Source organism: Odocoileus virginianus, chromosome 22 (assembly GCF_023699985.2).
Source record: "Odocoileus virginianus isolate 20LAN1187 ecotype Illinois chromosome 22, Ovbor_1.2, whole genome shotgun sequence".
In the NCBI taxonomy this organism is placed as follows: domain Eukaryota; kingdom Metazoa; phylum Chordata; class Mammalia; order Artiodactyla; family Cervidae; genus Odocoileus; species Odocoileus virginianus.
Genome location: NC_069695.1, coordinates 16,748,987 through 16,761,071, shown reverse-complemented (window position 1 = coordinate 16,761,071; position 12,085 = coordinate 16,748,987). Strand labels below are relative to the sequence as shown.

Genomic DNA, 12,085 nt, shown 5'->3' with positions numbered 1-12,085 from the left:
AATGAGTCCACTGAGTAGAAACCTTGCCTTATGGAGGTGTCAGGGTTTCACCTAACCTAATATGATCACCTGGCGGTATTGATACGGTGAGTATTCTTTTTTTTAATAGCTTGTTTTAAATTTTTATTGTATATTATTTATTTAGTTAGTTTGCTATGCAGCTTGCAGGATCTTAGTTCCCCTACCAGGGACTGAACCCAGGTTCTGACAGTGAAAGCATGGAGTCCTAACCACTGGACTGTCAGGGAATTTCCAGTACAGGTATGTGTTCTTAATGGAACCAGACCTGACTATCTTCTTGGGGTGAGAGGATAGAGGAGCAATGAGAGCTAGGAGAAATCATCTATTTCCAAATGGTCGGTCACCATGGGTTAAAAAGCACAGCTGCGCATCTTTAGTGACTTAATGAAAGGTAGAGATTAAACAGAAGTGAAACAGGTGGGGCCATGTTATTAGATGAATAAGCATTTAAGGAAGGTTGAGATTGTTAAGGCAGTAACAGAACAAACAGGGATTTTATATAATTACTTTCAGTTGAAATAAAAAACACAGTCATCAAACTTGGCCTACATTTAGCCAAGGGTAAAACAAAAAAACCTTCCAAACAGAAGCAAAACTTGTTAAGAAAAATTTTAGTGGGGTTGTTGAAAATAGCTTCTAGATGGTAAATATGTCTAGGGACGGCCCTGAGGAGGTCTGAGTGTTTTGAAGATGGCGGTGTTGTGCCTGATGCAGGTCAGAGCTAAGAATCCTGTGGCTATGGAGCCCCATCACCAGGTGTGTGCTGTGCCGTTCGTGCCTTTTCTGCTCTGTTTGTGTCTTTTCTGATCACAATATGGTTCTTTTCACTGCGTGCTTTTCTTCTGTAAGTTTTAACACTATGTTCCTGTTCTCTATGACTTCCTACTATAAATGGCATACTGGAGTTATGGAAAAGAGAATGATTTTCTTTTGTAGTATTGCCTGGTCCCAGCGTCAGCTGGAGTCGGTGGGGGCGGGGGGGGGGGGGAATGGCCCAAGAATGGGTCTTTGAATTATAATACTGTTTTACAATTACACTTGTGTTTGCAAAAGAGAGGAGAAATCAGATGAAATCAGCTTTATCCCCATTTCTTGCCAGGGAAGAGCCTTCATATGACGGGACAAATTTTGGGTTTTTCTCACTGACAATTTTTTAAAAAGTGTATTGAAGTATCATTGGTTTACAATGTTGTATTAATTTCTGCTGTATAGCAAAATGACTCAGATATACACACACATACGTGTGTATATATATAGATATATTTTATATTCTTTTCCATGATGGTTTATCACAGGATATTAAATATAGTTCCCTGTACTATAAGGGAGGACCTTGTTGCTTATCCTGACAATTTTAACCCTTTTGTATGAACCACACGAGCAGGTAGTTAACATTGAACTGCTTGTGTACTTGTGTGTACATATATATAAATATATACACCTGTGTATATGGGCTTCCCTCATAGCTCAGTCAGTAAAGAATCTGCCTGAAACGCACTAAACTTGGGTTTGATCCCTGGGTCAGGAAGATCCTCTAGAGAAGGAAATGGCAACCCACTCCAGTATTCTTGCCTGGAGAATCTCATAGACAGAGGAGCCTGGCAGGCTACAGTCCATGGGTTTGCAAGAATTGGACATGATTTAGCAACTAAACCACCACCACCTGTGTATGTATGTACCTGTATGTATGGATGGATATATGCTAAGTTGCTTTGGTCATGACTCTGTGCGATGCTATGGATGTAGCCCACCAGCCTCCTCTGTCCATGGGATTATCTAGGCAAGAATACTGGAATGGGTTGCCATGCCTTCCTCCAAGGGATCTTCCAAACCCAGGAATTGAACCAGTGTCTTTTAAGGCTCCTGCATTGGCAGGCAGGTTCTTTACCACTAGTGCCACCTGGGAAACCACGCACACACACACACACACACACACACACACACACACACACACGTTAAAAAAGAAAGCTTGCTAGGAGGAAGAAACATTGGTGATGGTGCTAACAGCCATGGGCTCTATGGAGACCTTGGGCTGAGTGTACTCTACCTGGAAATTGCCCAGATGTCTAGGTCACCTTGTCTGTGACTCTGCTGAGGAGATGAAATGTTTTGTCATCTCCCAGGAAGAGTATACCCATACACCCTCAGAGAGTAGGTGACGGTTGAGTATTTCAGCCCTTGTCCTCCTGAATTCCTCTCTTGGATTCAGCTCCGAGTCTAAGGCAGTCCCTCATCTGACTTTCTCTCAGGTGACACAGTCCCCTCTTCCACCCTCCTCACCATCTGAGGTGCTGAGTGAGACCGAGCCTGAACTCCCTGACTGTGACAGGCCGCCCCGCCCTCAGCACACGGGGACTGTCAGGAGAGGTGACCCGCTGGCTGCAGTCTTGGAGCTGCCAGGACAGACTGGCAGCCAGGTGGCACGCATGACCTTCAAGCCACAGCTGTCGACAGTCTCCTGTGGGGAAGGTCTCCAGGGTCCCCTCCGCGAGCTCACAGCTGCGCTGCTCCTCGTCCTCTGTTGTCCTCACGGCCAAGCTGTGGACAGTCACCCCTGCATCTGCTTGCTTCTTTCCAGAAACCACACTAGCAGACGGAATTGGTTGCTAAACCCTAAGGTTCTTGCTTTGCCTCTGCTTCTGGTGGGGAGTGAGAGAAGGCCATTTTCCAGAGATCTGCAGTCCACAGACTGTTTGGAACCCGGGCTACTGACTCAGCCTTGACTTGAGGGCTGCTTGCTTGCACGCTCTCTAGTCGGCCGTTTCCGGAGGGGCGGCTCAGCCCCCAGAAACAGCGCTGGAAGCGGCGGCGTGCTAGAGGGGCAGACCCGCTGTGCCCCGTTGCTCCCCACAGGAGCAAGGCGGGCCCTGAGCCGTGGATCTGAGCTCATCTGGCGCTTCCCTCCACCCCCACCCGAACACTCCCCAGGTGCAGCCGACACCGCAGCACAAGCCTCCGAGTTTCTGATGAGACACTGACTGACCTCGGCCGATCCACAGAGGCGGGCAGAAGGGGCAGGCGTCCATTGGAGACAGTTGTTCCGGGCCGTTCCATGCTTTTTGCTGCCAAGAAGTGAACCATCTTAAGCACCATGATGGGGGGACCCCGGTTGGCCTTCAGAGGATGGACTCTGGCTGGAGACCGCGGGGCTGTCCTACCGTCAGCTGACCCCCCAGGACCAAGCGTCACAGGTACAAGTTCTGGGCTCACAAGGCTTGACCTTGGCTGGTTCTTCCAGGTTGTTTTGTACATTTTTCAGCAGCAGGTGGGGGGAAGACCCTCAGAAAGCGCCCTTCCTGCCTGAGCCAGGGCCTAATGACCTTGGCTTAACGACATCTGCTCCTCCTTTCAGTCTTCCGGAGATCCCCCATCCCTACCATGTGAAGGGGGAGCCCTGCCCCTAGAGCCCAGGCTTCCACCAAAAGCCCTCCCAGGGCCCCAAGTCCTGCCCCAGCCCTGTACTTTCTTTACCAGATAGTCAGGGGGAGTTCTCCCCTCTACTAACCTGCCAGGGCGCTCAGGTCAGTCCAGGGGTCCTCTGCCCCAGGCAGGCCAATATCCCTAGAGACAAGCTCCAGCAGGTCCAGACAGCTAAGGCCAGCCCTCCTTCTTTTAAATATTAATTTCTAAGTCAAAGCTCACATTGACTTTCTCTGTGATTTGCTTTTTGCACTGAGGGTATTCCACATCAGCATATGTGGAGCCATCACACTCTTTTTTTAACAACCATACTTTTTTTTTTTAAACAACCATACTTTCAAAATTAGTAGGTGGCTGTTGTGTTCTTTCCGCTGCTGTTTTTGCTGCTGCTGCTGCTGATCTTTTTTTAATGCTTTTTAAAAATGTATTAATTTATTTATGGTTGTGCTGGGTCTTCGTTGCTGCATGGCCTTTTCTCTAGTTTTGGCGAGCCCTGGCTACTCTCTCGTTGCGGCTTGCAAGGTTCTCATTGCAGTGGCTTCTCTTGTTGTGGAGCACAGTGCAGGCTTCAGCAGTGGCGGCCACTGGGCTCAGTAGTTACGGCTCCCAGGCTCTAGAGCACAGGATCAGTTGTGGCGGGACACGGGCTTTGTTGTTCTGCAGCATGTGGGATCCTCCCAGATCAGAGATGGAACCCATGTCTCCTGCACTGGCAGGCGGATTCTGAACCACTATGCCACCAGGGAAACCCTATTGATGATTTAGGATTAGGAGGCAGGTGATATGACCAGGAGAGAGACTGGCGGGGCCTTCTATCTGGACTGGATGTGTGCTGACCTGTCCAGCAGGAGCATTCCTATAACTAGGCTATGTCTTGGGGGTGCAGGGATCTCCTAATATAGATTTGGCTTCTACATCTCTGCAGAGGAGGGTGAGGAAAGTTGTGGTCCTCCATTTCATTCTAGGTTTTCATGGCACTAGCCTATCACACCTTCAAAGACGTTTTTAATAATGTTAAATGGCCCTCCGTTCCCTTTCATTTCTCTTTCTCTTTCCTGAATCAAAGACAAACGTCAAATGTTTAGAGTGGCAGTTTCACCCAGTTCAATGCTTTTATAAGTGTTGGCGAGAAAGAAATTCCCCAAGCAAAACATGTCAAAGTGATCTTTGTGAAACAGGCATGGTGGAGAGTGTTTTTCAAATGCTGGTGATCAGCAGGATTCTTGAAATAGAATTACAGCCTTTGAAATCACATCTTATAATTAATTGTCCCAAGATCACAGCTGGGCTTTTCTCTCACAGAACTTTCAAACAGCCACAAGAGTAATGCTACCTGGTACTTTGTTTTTCGTAAGACCGGCACAGAATCTCCTTCCTAGTTAGCTCATGTACGTTTATTAACTGGACACACCCTGGTTGCATGTGGGGCTCAGGGCGGGGCCAATGTCCATCTGAGGTCCTGGCTCCCGCTTGGAGCTTCTCCAGGGCTGTGCTGCTGCCCAGCCTCAGATTCCACTTGTTCTAACAACTGCTGAGCTATCAGGGAGACCCCTGAGCCAGAGACTGACACTCAAGGTCTGAATCTTCCTCAGGTTAGAAAGGGGATTTCACAGAATGTAATTCTTTTGGCAAATACGCCAATACTGTTTTTAAAATAATTTTATTTATTTTTGGCTGTGTTGGGTCTTTGTGGCTGCACGGGTTTTTCTCTAATTGCAGTGTACCGGCTTCTCATTTCAGTGGCTTCTCCCGTCGTAGAGCACAGGCTCAATAGTTGTGACACGTGGGCTTTGTTGCTTTGTGGCACTTGGGATCTTTCCGGACCAGGGATCGAACCCATGTCTGCTGCATTGGCAGTTGGGTTCTTTACCTCTGAGCCACCAGAGAAGCCCTGATGTCATCTTCAAATTCTAAAATTGTATTTCCAAGTTCTCACCCATGTGGAGGTGACAGAGGACTTCTGTGAATGGCTCAGCTCACAAAGTCTGAGAGGGAGGAACTGATGGGGGAACAAGCGAAGCCTGAAAATTCTACGGCATCTCCCACTCTGAGGAGGGCGCCTAGTGAGTCCTGGATGATGTCAAAGCAAAGACATCATAAATCAGATTCATTGTAGCAGGCAGTGCTTCCCAATTTAGAGTTCAAAAGATTTACTCTGTTAGAAGATAGAATGGCCACTGTTTCTATTTCAATTTTAAAAAACAGCTCAGTATCTGCTTTTTTAAAATTTCAGCCTTAAAACAAGTTTGAGAGCCATCAAATGCTTAGGCAGTGCACAGACTAGCTGAGCTTGCTCTGTACCAGCTTCTAAGAGGACTCTGAGAGGACTATTAAGTCCTCAGGCTTTTATCTTTACTTCTGTGTCATTTACCTTCTGGAAATGAATCCCTTATCAGATGTGTGATTTGCAAATATTCTCTCCCATTCAGTAGGTTTGCTGTTTTGTACAGGGCAACAGAGGATGAGATGGTTGGATGGCATCACTAATGCAATGTCCATGAACTTAGGCAAACTCCAGATGGTGATGGACAGGAGAGCCTGGCGTGCTGCAGTCCATGGGGTCATGAAGAGTCAGACACTACTTGGCGACTGAATAACAACAAAACAGGAAACCTCTTGAATGGGAGCCCCCCAGAACCTATAGAGAATTCCTAAAACTTAATAACAAAAATGAAAAACCTGGTTAAAAATGGGCAAAGTCCTTAAATGTACATTTCTCTGAAGAAAATATACAAATATTTTCCCCTAGATCTATGACGTATTTATCTGACCACAATTCTTATGCAGCAAATCAAACTATCTCTAATTCTTCAAAAATCAGTGTTAAAAGAGAAAACACAGTTTTAAAAAATCCAGCTTGGCTTTTCATTTATGGAGGAAAAAAGTCTTCTATTTACGATATATGATTTCTGAAAGAATAATAACATAATTTGAAACTAAACAGAAAAATCATAAAAATAAACCTACTGATGTTTTCTAACCAAAAACTGCAAAAATTTAAGACAGCTGCTTTGGCCTATTTTTAAAAATTTTATCTTATGGAAGTACAGTTGGCCTTGATTTGAACTGTGGTGCTGGAGAAGACTCTTAAGAGTCCCTTGGACTGCAAGAAGATCAAACCAGTCAATCTGAAAGGAAATCAGACCTGAATATTCATTGGAAGGACTGATGCTGAAGCTGAAGCTCCAATACTTTGAGGCCACGAGAGACAAGCAACGAAGATGCTGTTACTATACAGCAGGCCCTGTGTCAAAGTCCTCTCCATCTAGTACAATTTAATTCTACATACGGCTAAATGCCAACAAAGGTCTATATAGTCAAAGGCATGGTTTTCCTAATAGTCATGTATGGATGTGAGAGGTGGACCACAAAAAAGCTGAAGAATTGATCCTTTTGAACTGTGGTGCTGGAGAAGACTCTTGAGTGTTCCTTGGACAGCACAGAGATCAAACCAAGGGACAAGGGAGAAAATACATGTTAAGCAACTTTAGGAAAATAATAAATGTTAAAAGAGCACAAAATGAATTTTAAAAATTTATATTGACATTGTATAGCCTGATTTTTTGTATCGAGATCTGCTTCTCGAGGGAGAAGGCAATGGCACCCCACTCCAGTACTTTTGCCTGGAAAATCCCTGATAGGCTGCAGTCCATGGGGTCACACAGAGTCGGAGGTGACTGAGCGACTTCACTTTCACTTTTCACTCTCCTGCATTGGAGAAGGAAATGGCAACCCACTCCAGTGTTCTTGCTGGAGAATCCCAGGGACGGGGGATCCTGGTGGCCTGCCGTCTATGGGGTTGCACAGAGTCGGACACGACTGAAGCGACTTAGCAGCAGCAGCAACTGCTTCTTGAGAGCCACCTTGATTGTTTGTATGCTTGATATTAGAGATTTTAAATATTAGCTTACTAAAACATGATTTCCAGGTATTTCCCTGCTCAGCTTTCAAAAATACATGTTTTTAACATCTAATAATTTTTCAAAAGTTTTTCATAATTTGATTTTTGTTTACCAATAAACAAATTCTTTAGAAATGCTGCTTTAGGTTGGAGAGTCAAATATGTGTTACAATTAGATAAGTGTCAATAGTGTAATGACTACTTGTTCCTTAATTTTTTTCATTCATACTCTTTCTAGAGCTTGACTAATCAGGCCACTTTAATCAGTCTAATCAGACTAATCAGAATATCCTATTCTAGAGAATCATACCTAATGACATCACATTGACAGGTTGTTGTCATACATATTTCGTCCTGATAACTAAGTTTGCTGTTTGTTGAATGTCATGGACATCTTTCATGCCAAAATATAAAGATACATAGACTTTAAAAAAATGCGTAATATTCTACTGAAATGAATGTCATAATTGAATTAATCAATCCATTGTTGATGGGTCTTCAGTTTTTCCAGTGTTTCATTATTAAAAACAGTAATATGTGTGCATGCCACACTTGTCATCTTACAACCTTGGAATAAGTTTCTGGATCACAGTTTATGTACACTTTACATTTTGTTAGATGTTCTCAATTTCTCTCTCAGAAGACTGCCTCATTTACAGTCCCACCAAGAGGATGAGAGTTTTTTTAGCTAATGCTTCAGCTTCTAGAAACCTGCAAAGTAAAATATTTAACAAAGGAACTCTTAAATATTCACTAGAGGGACATTTCTCATTCTTTATTTAGCAGAAAGACCCCCTGCCATTTCATTCAGACTTTGTAGAGATTGTTTCAACTGATGCTTCTTTGTTGTAATTAGACCCACACATTACCTTCCCAGGGAAATGGTAACCCACCTTACTTTTAAAAGCCTGTGTAGCTCTAAAAGCTTTTCAACAACCACAAGAAGAACGTCCTTTTGATGGCAAACTTCAAAGCTTTGTTTTGGTTAAGGCTCTTTTCTTTTCTGTTGCAACCTCAGTGAAAAAATGGAATTCCTTTACTTGAAAACTCGATTTTCTGTCCTTAAAGGCATGCCTCCATCAGCATCCCTGAATCCAACAGGATTGAGATGCTGCATTTATGAATAAGACTGAGCTCTCTCCTCCTGTTTGGGAAGCTCTGCTGGAAGGAAGGAGGAGAGGGAAGAAGAGAAAGAGTGGGAGGAAGAGGGGGAAGGAGGGACCGCAACCTGAAAACTAAGCTGCTAAGAGCTTCCAAAGGCCTAGGAGCTAAAGTGAAGGTGTTTGGTTGAGTCACAAATGGCATATCTGTGTGGCTGGAACAAGAGCCAGAACCCCAGATGGATCAGTGAACCAGAAAGTCTAATGCACCATGAAACTACCTTGTGCAGTTAGTTTCAGCTATTCCAGGCTCTGTCCAGTCAGCCAGAGCAAAGAGCAAGGAGAGGTTCAGCAACTTGCCCAAGGTCACCTGTAAGTAGGTGGCGACAAATCCCTGTTCCGGCCAGAGATTCTCTGTCTTTTGGGCCCACTGCGGTGCCTGGTGCCTGCTATTTTAGACAAGTGCCAGAACAACCTTGTAGTTAGCGTCAGGAGTGTTTATGCAAATAACCTAATTGTGATAAACTAGTTCACAGAGCAGAGGTCAGCAGAGCATGGCCCAGAGGCCAAATCCAGTCCTTCATTTGTTTTTCTAAATAAAGGTTTTGGGGGGAAGAGGAGCAGCCATACTCCTTTGCTGAGATGGTGTCTCTGCACGACCTCAGAGCAGCAGGGTTGGGTAGCTCTGACAGAGACATGTAGCATCGCCCCCTGCCCCCCCCCCCCCCCCCCCCCCCGGAAAACTGACAACATTCAAACTCAGTTTTATCAAATTAAAAAAAAATACTGTGTCCCGTTAAATCATCTTATTATCCCCGCCCCTTGTGTAACAGAATCCTGCAGTTTGAGATAGTATTTTGAGTATCCTTGTGGACAAGTTAGAGTCATGGACAACAGTACAATTAGTCACTAATTCAGTCTGTGGGGAAAGGTCACCCCAGTCAGTCACATGGAGGTCATACATATGCCATGGTCTTGGAGTTGAGAGGAGGTTGCTTAGGTAACCGGAGAAAACTCGACGGGAGTTCTTTTTTTTAATATATGTGTGTGTATATATATATATATATACACACACATATATTTTAATTTTATCAAAGGGTAGTTGATTTACAATGTTGTATTAATTTCTTCTGCACAGCAAAGTGACTCAGTTTTATATATTATAGCCTTTTTCATCTTCTTTTCCATTATGGTTTGTCACCGGATATTGAATACAGTTCCTGTGCCATACAGTACGACCTTGTTGTTTATCTATCCTATATTTACTAGTTTGCATCTGCTATTCCCAAACTTCAAAACCTTCCCTCCCCCAGCCTCTTCCTCCTCGGCAACCACAATCTGTTCTCTGTCTGTGAGTCTGTTTTTGTTTTGTAGGTAAGTTGATTTATGTCGTATTTTAGATTCCACATGTGAGTAACATCATGTGGTATTTGACTTTTTCTTTGTGACTTACTTCACTTAGTATGATAATCTCTAGTTGCATTCATGTTGCTACAAGTGGCATTACTTTGTGTTTTTATGGCTGAATAATATTCCATCGTATATGTGTACCACATCTTTATCCATTCCTCTGTTGGTGGATATTTAGATTGTTTCCACATCTGGGCTATTGTGAATAAAGCTTCTGTGAACATAGGGGTGCATGTATCTTTTTAAATTATAGTTTTGTCCAGATATATATCCAGGAGTGAGGTTTCTGGGTCTATGGCAACTCTATTTTTAGTTTTTTGGGGAACCTCCATGCTGTTCTCCATAGTAGTTTTATCAATTTAATTCCCACCAACAGTATGAGGGTTCTCCTCTACACACCATCTCCAGCAGTGTTTGTAGATTTTTTGATGATGGCCATTCTGACTGGTGTGAGGTGATATCTCATTGTAGCTTAGTTCTACACTTTGAAATGTACTTGGACAACCAAGAATCACTGAGTATTGGAGAAAAACCTCTCATATGAAAGTCAGAGACCAAAACAAACACAAACAACAGCCACAAAACTAAAAAATCACAATCTGAAGAACAGCCATAGATTATGCAAGGAACATACATACTTTCCCAAGCCTCTGGAAGATAAGACAGGCTATTGCATAAGAATAGAATAGGATGCCATATAAATAATTAAGAGAAAAACAATAACAGAAAAGGCAAAACAAAAAAAGAGCCCTTGGAAATTAAAAGTATGAAACCAGAAATGAAAAGCTCAATAAATAGGTTGAAAACATAGTTGGAGAGTTTTCCCAGAATTTAAGTATAAAGACAAAGAGATAACAAATAGGAAGTAAGACCATAAAAGCAGAGAAGTATGAAGACTTGATAGAAATGACAGGAGTTACAAAAATAAAGAATAGAACAGTGCGGGAGGAAAATCATGAAATAAATACAGAAAATGCTGCACAACTGAAGTGCACAAGTCCTCAGGTTGAAAGGGCCCATTAGTCACCTCACCCACACAAAGAATAAAGCTAATCCTAGCTCAATTTTATAAAAACAGGGACAAAATAGAGAATTTTAAAACATTTTTTCCTTAAAGAAGGGGGAAGTTGAAGTATTTTTTTTAAAACAAGGTTCAGAAATTAAAAAAGCACTGGGTTTTTTCATAGTAACACTAGACAGTGGGAAGACAGCAGCTAACTTGTCAATATCTGAGGTAGACCTGGTCCAACCAAGTCAGTTAATTGTCAGCACAGAAAAAAAAATACTTTAAGATATGGAAGGTCTCCAAAAAGTGAATTTCCACACATCCATTCTCTAAAGGCTACTGGAGGGTGTGCTCTGTGGAAAGGAAAGAGTGAACTAAGAAAGAGTAAGACCAGGAAAGAAGGGTTTGTTATGGGCTGAATTCACATGTTGACCTCCTAACCCCCAGGAGCTCAGAATATGACTGTATCTGGAAGTAGGGCCTTTAAGGAGGTAATCAAAGGAAAATGAGGTCACATGGGTGGGACCTAATCCAGCATGACTGGTGTCCTGATTAGAAGAGGGGACAGACAGGTACAGAGGGACAATCGTGTGAGGACACAGGGAGGAGACGGCTGTTACATGCCTCAGGAGAACCAACCCTGCCCACACCCTGATCTCCGACTTCTAGCCTTCACGACTGTGAGAAACTAATGTGCTGCTGTTCACACCACCCAGTCTGTGGTGCTTGGTCATAGCAGCCCCAGAAATTAATGAAGGATCCAATATAGCAAGACAAAGGGGAAGCCTGGGATGCTGGTGAAGAAATGCCTGAAGAGGAATGGCAGAGGCCTATACAGAGCAAGTCACGGAAATGAGCAGCTCACAAGTTCCTGGAGAGACATCTCAAGAAGTAACAGACATCTGCGTGTTTACATACACAGAACACACAACTTGGAGGAAATTACTTGTAAGTACATTGAAAACTAAATAATCAATCAAAAAAAGTAAAAAAGCAATCACCAATTTTTCAGAAAATTGAAGGTACAAGGAAAGGTAAGGCAGTTCTGGCTCATTACATGGCACACCTGTGAAGAGCCCTGGCCTAGGTTCAGTCATATAAATACTGGATCAGACCCAAATGATCGCATTAACTCAGATAAATCTCAGCATCTAAAAGTATGTGATAACCTTCTATGACATTTTCTAAAATTTCATTTTCACTTTTATCCATTATCCATACACAGAA

General features: G+C 43.3%; 1 long non-coding RNA gene across 1 annotated transcript; it reads left to right on the top strand.

Moving 5' to 3' along the window:
- The first annotated feature begins 2,521 nt into the window (after window positions 1-2,521).
- LOC139030373 (uncharacterized) lies at window positions 2,522-6,979 on the top strand. The gene is made up of 2 exons (XR_011482718.1): window positions 2,522-3,212; window positions 5,892-6,979. It is a non-coding gene; the product is annotated as an uncharacterized lncRNA (long non-coding RNA).
- The last annotated feature ends 5,106 nt before the right edge of the window (window positions 6,980-12,085 follow it).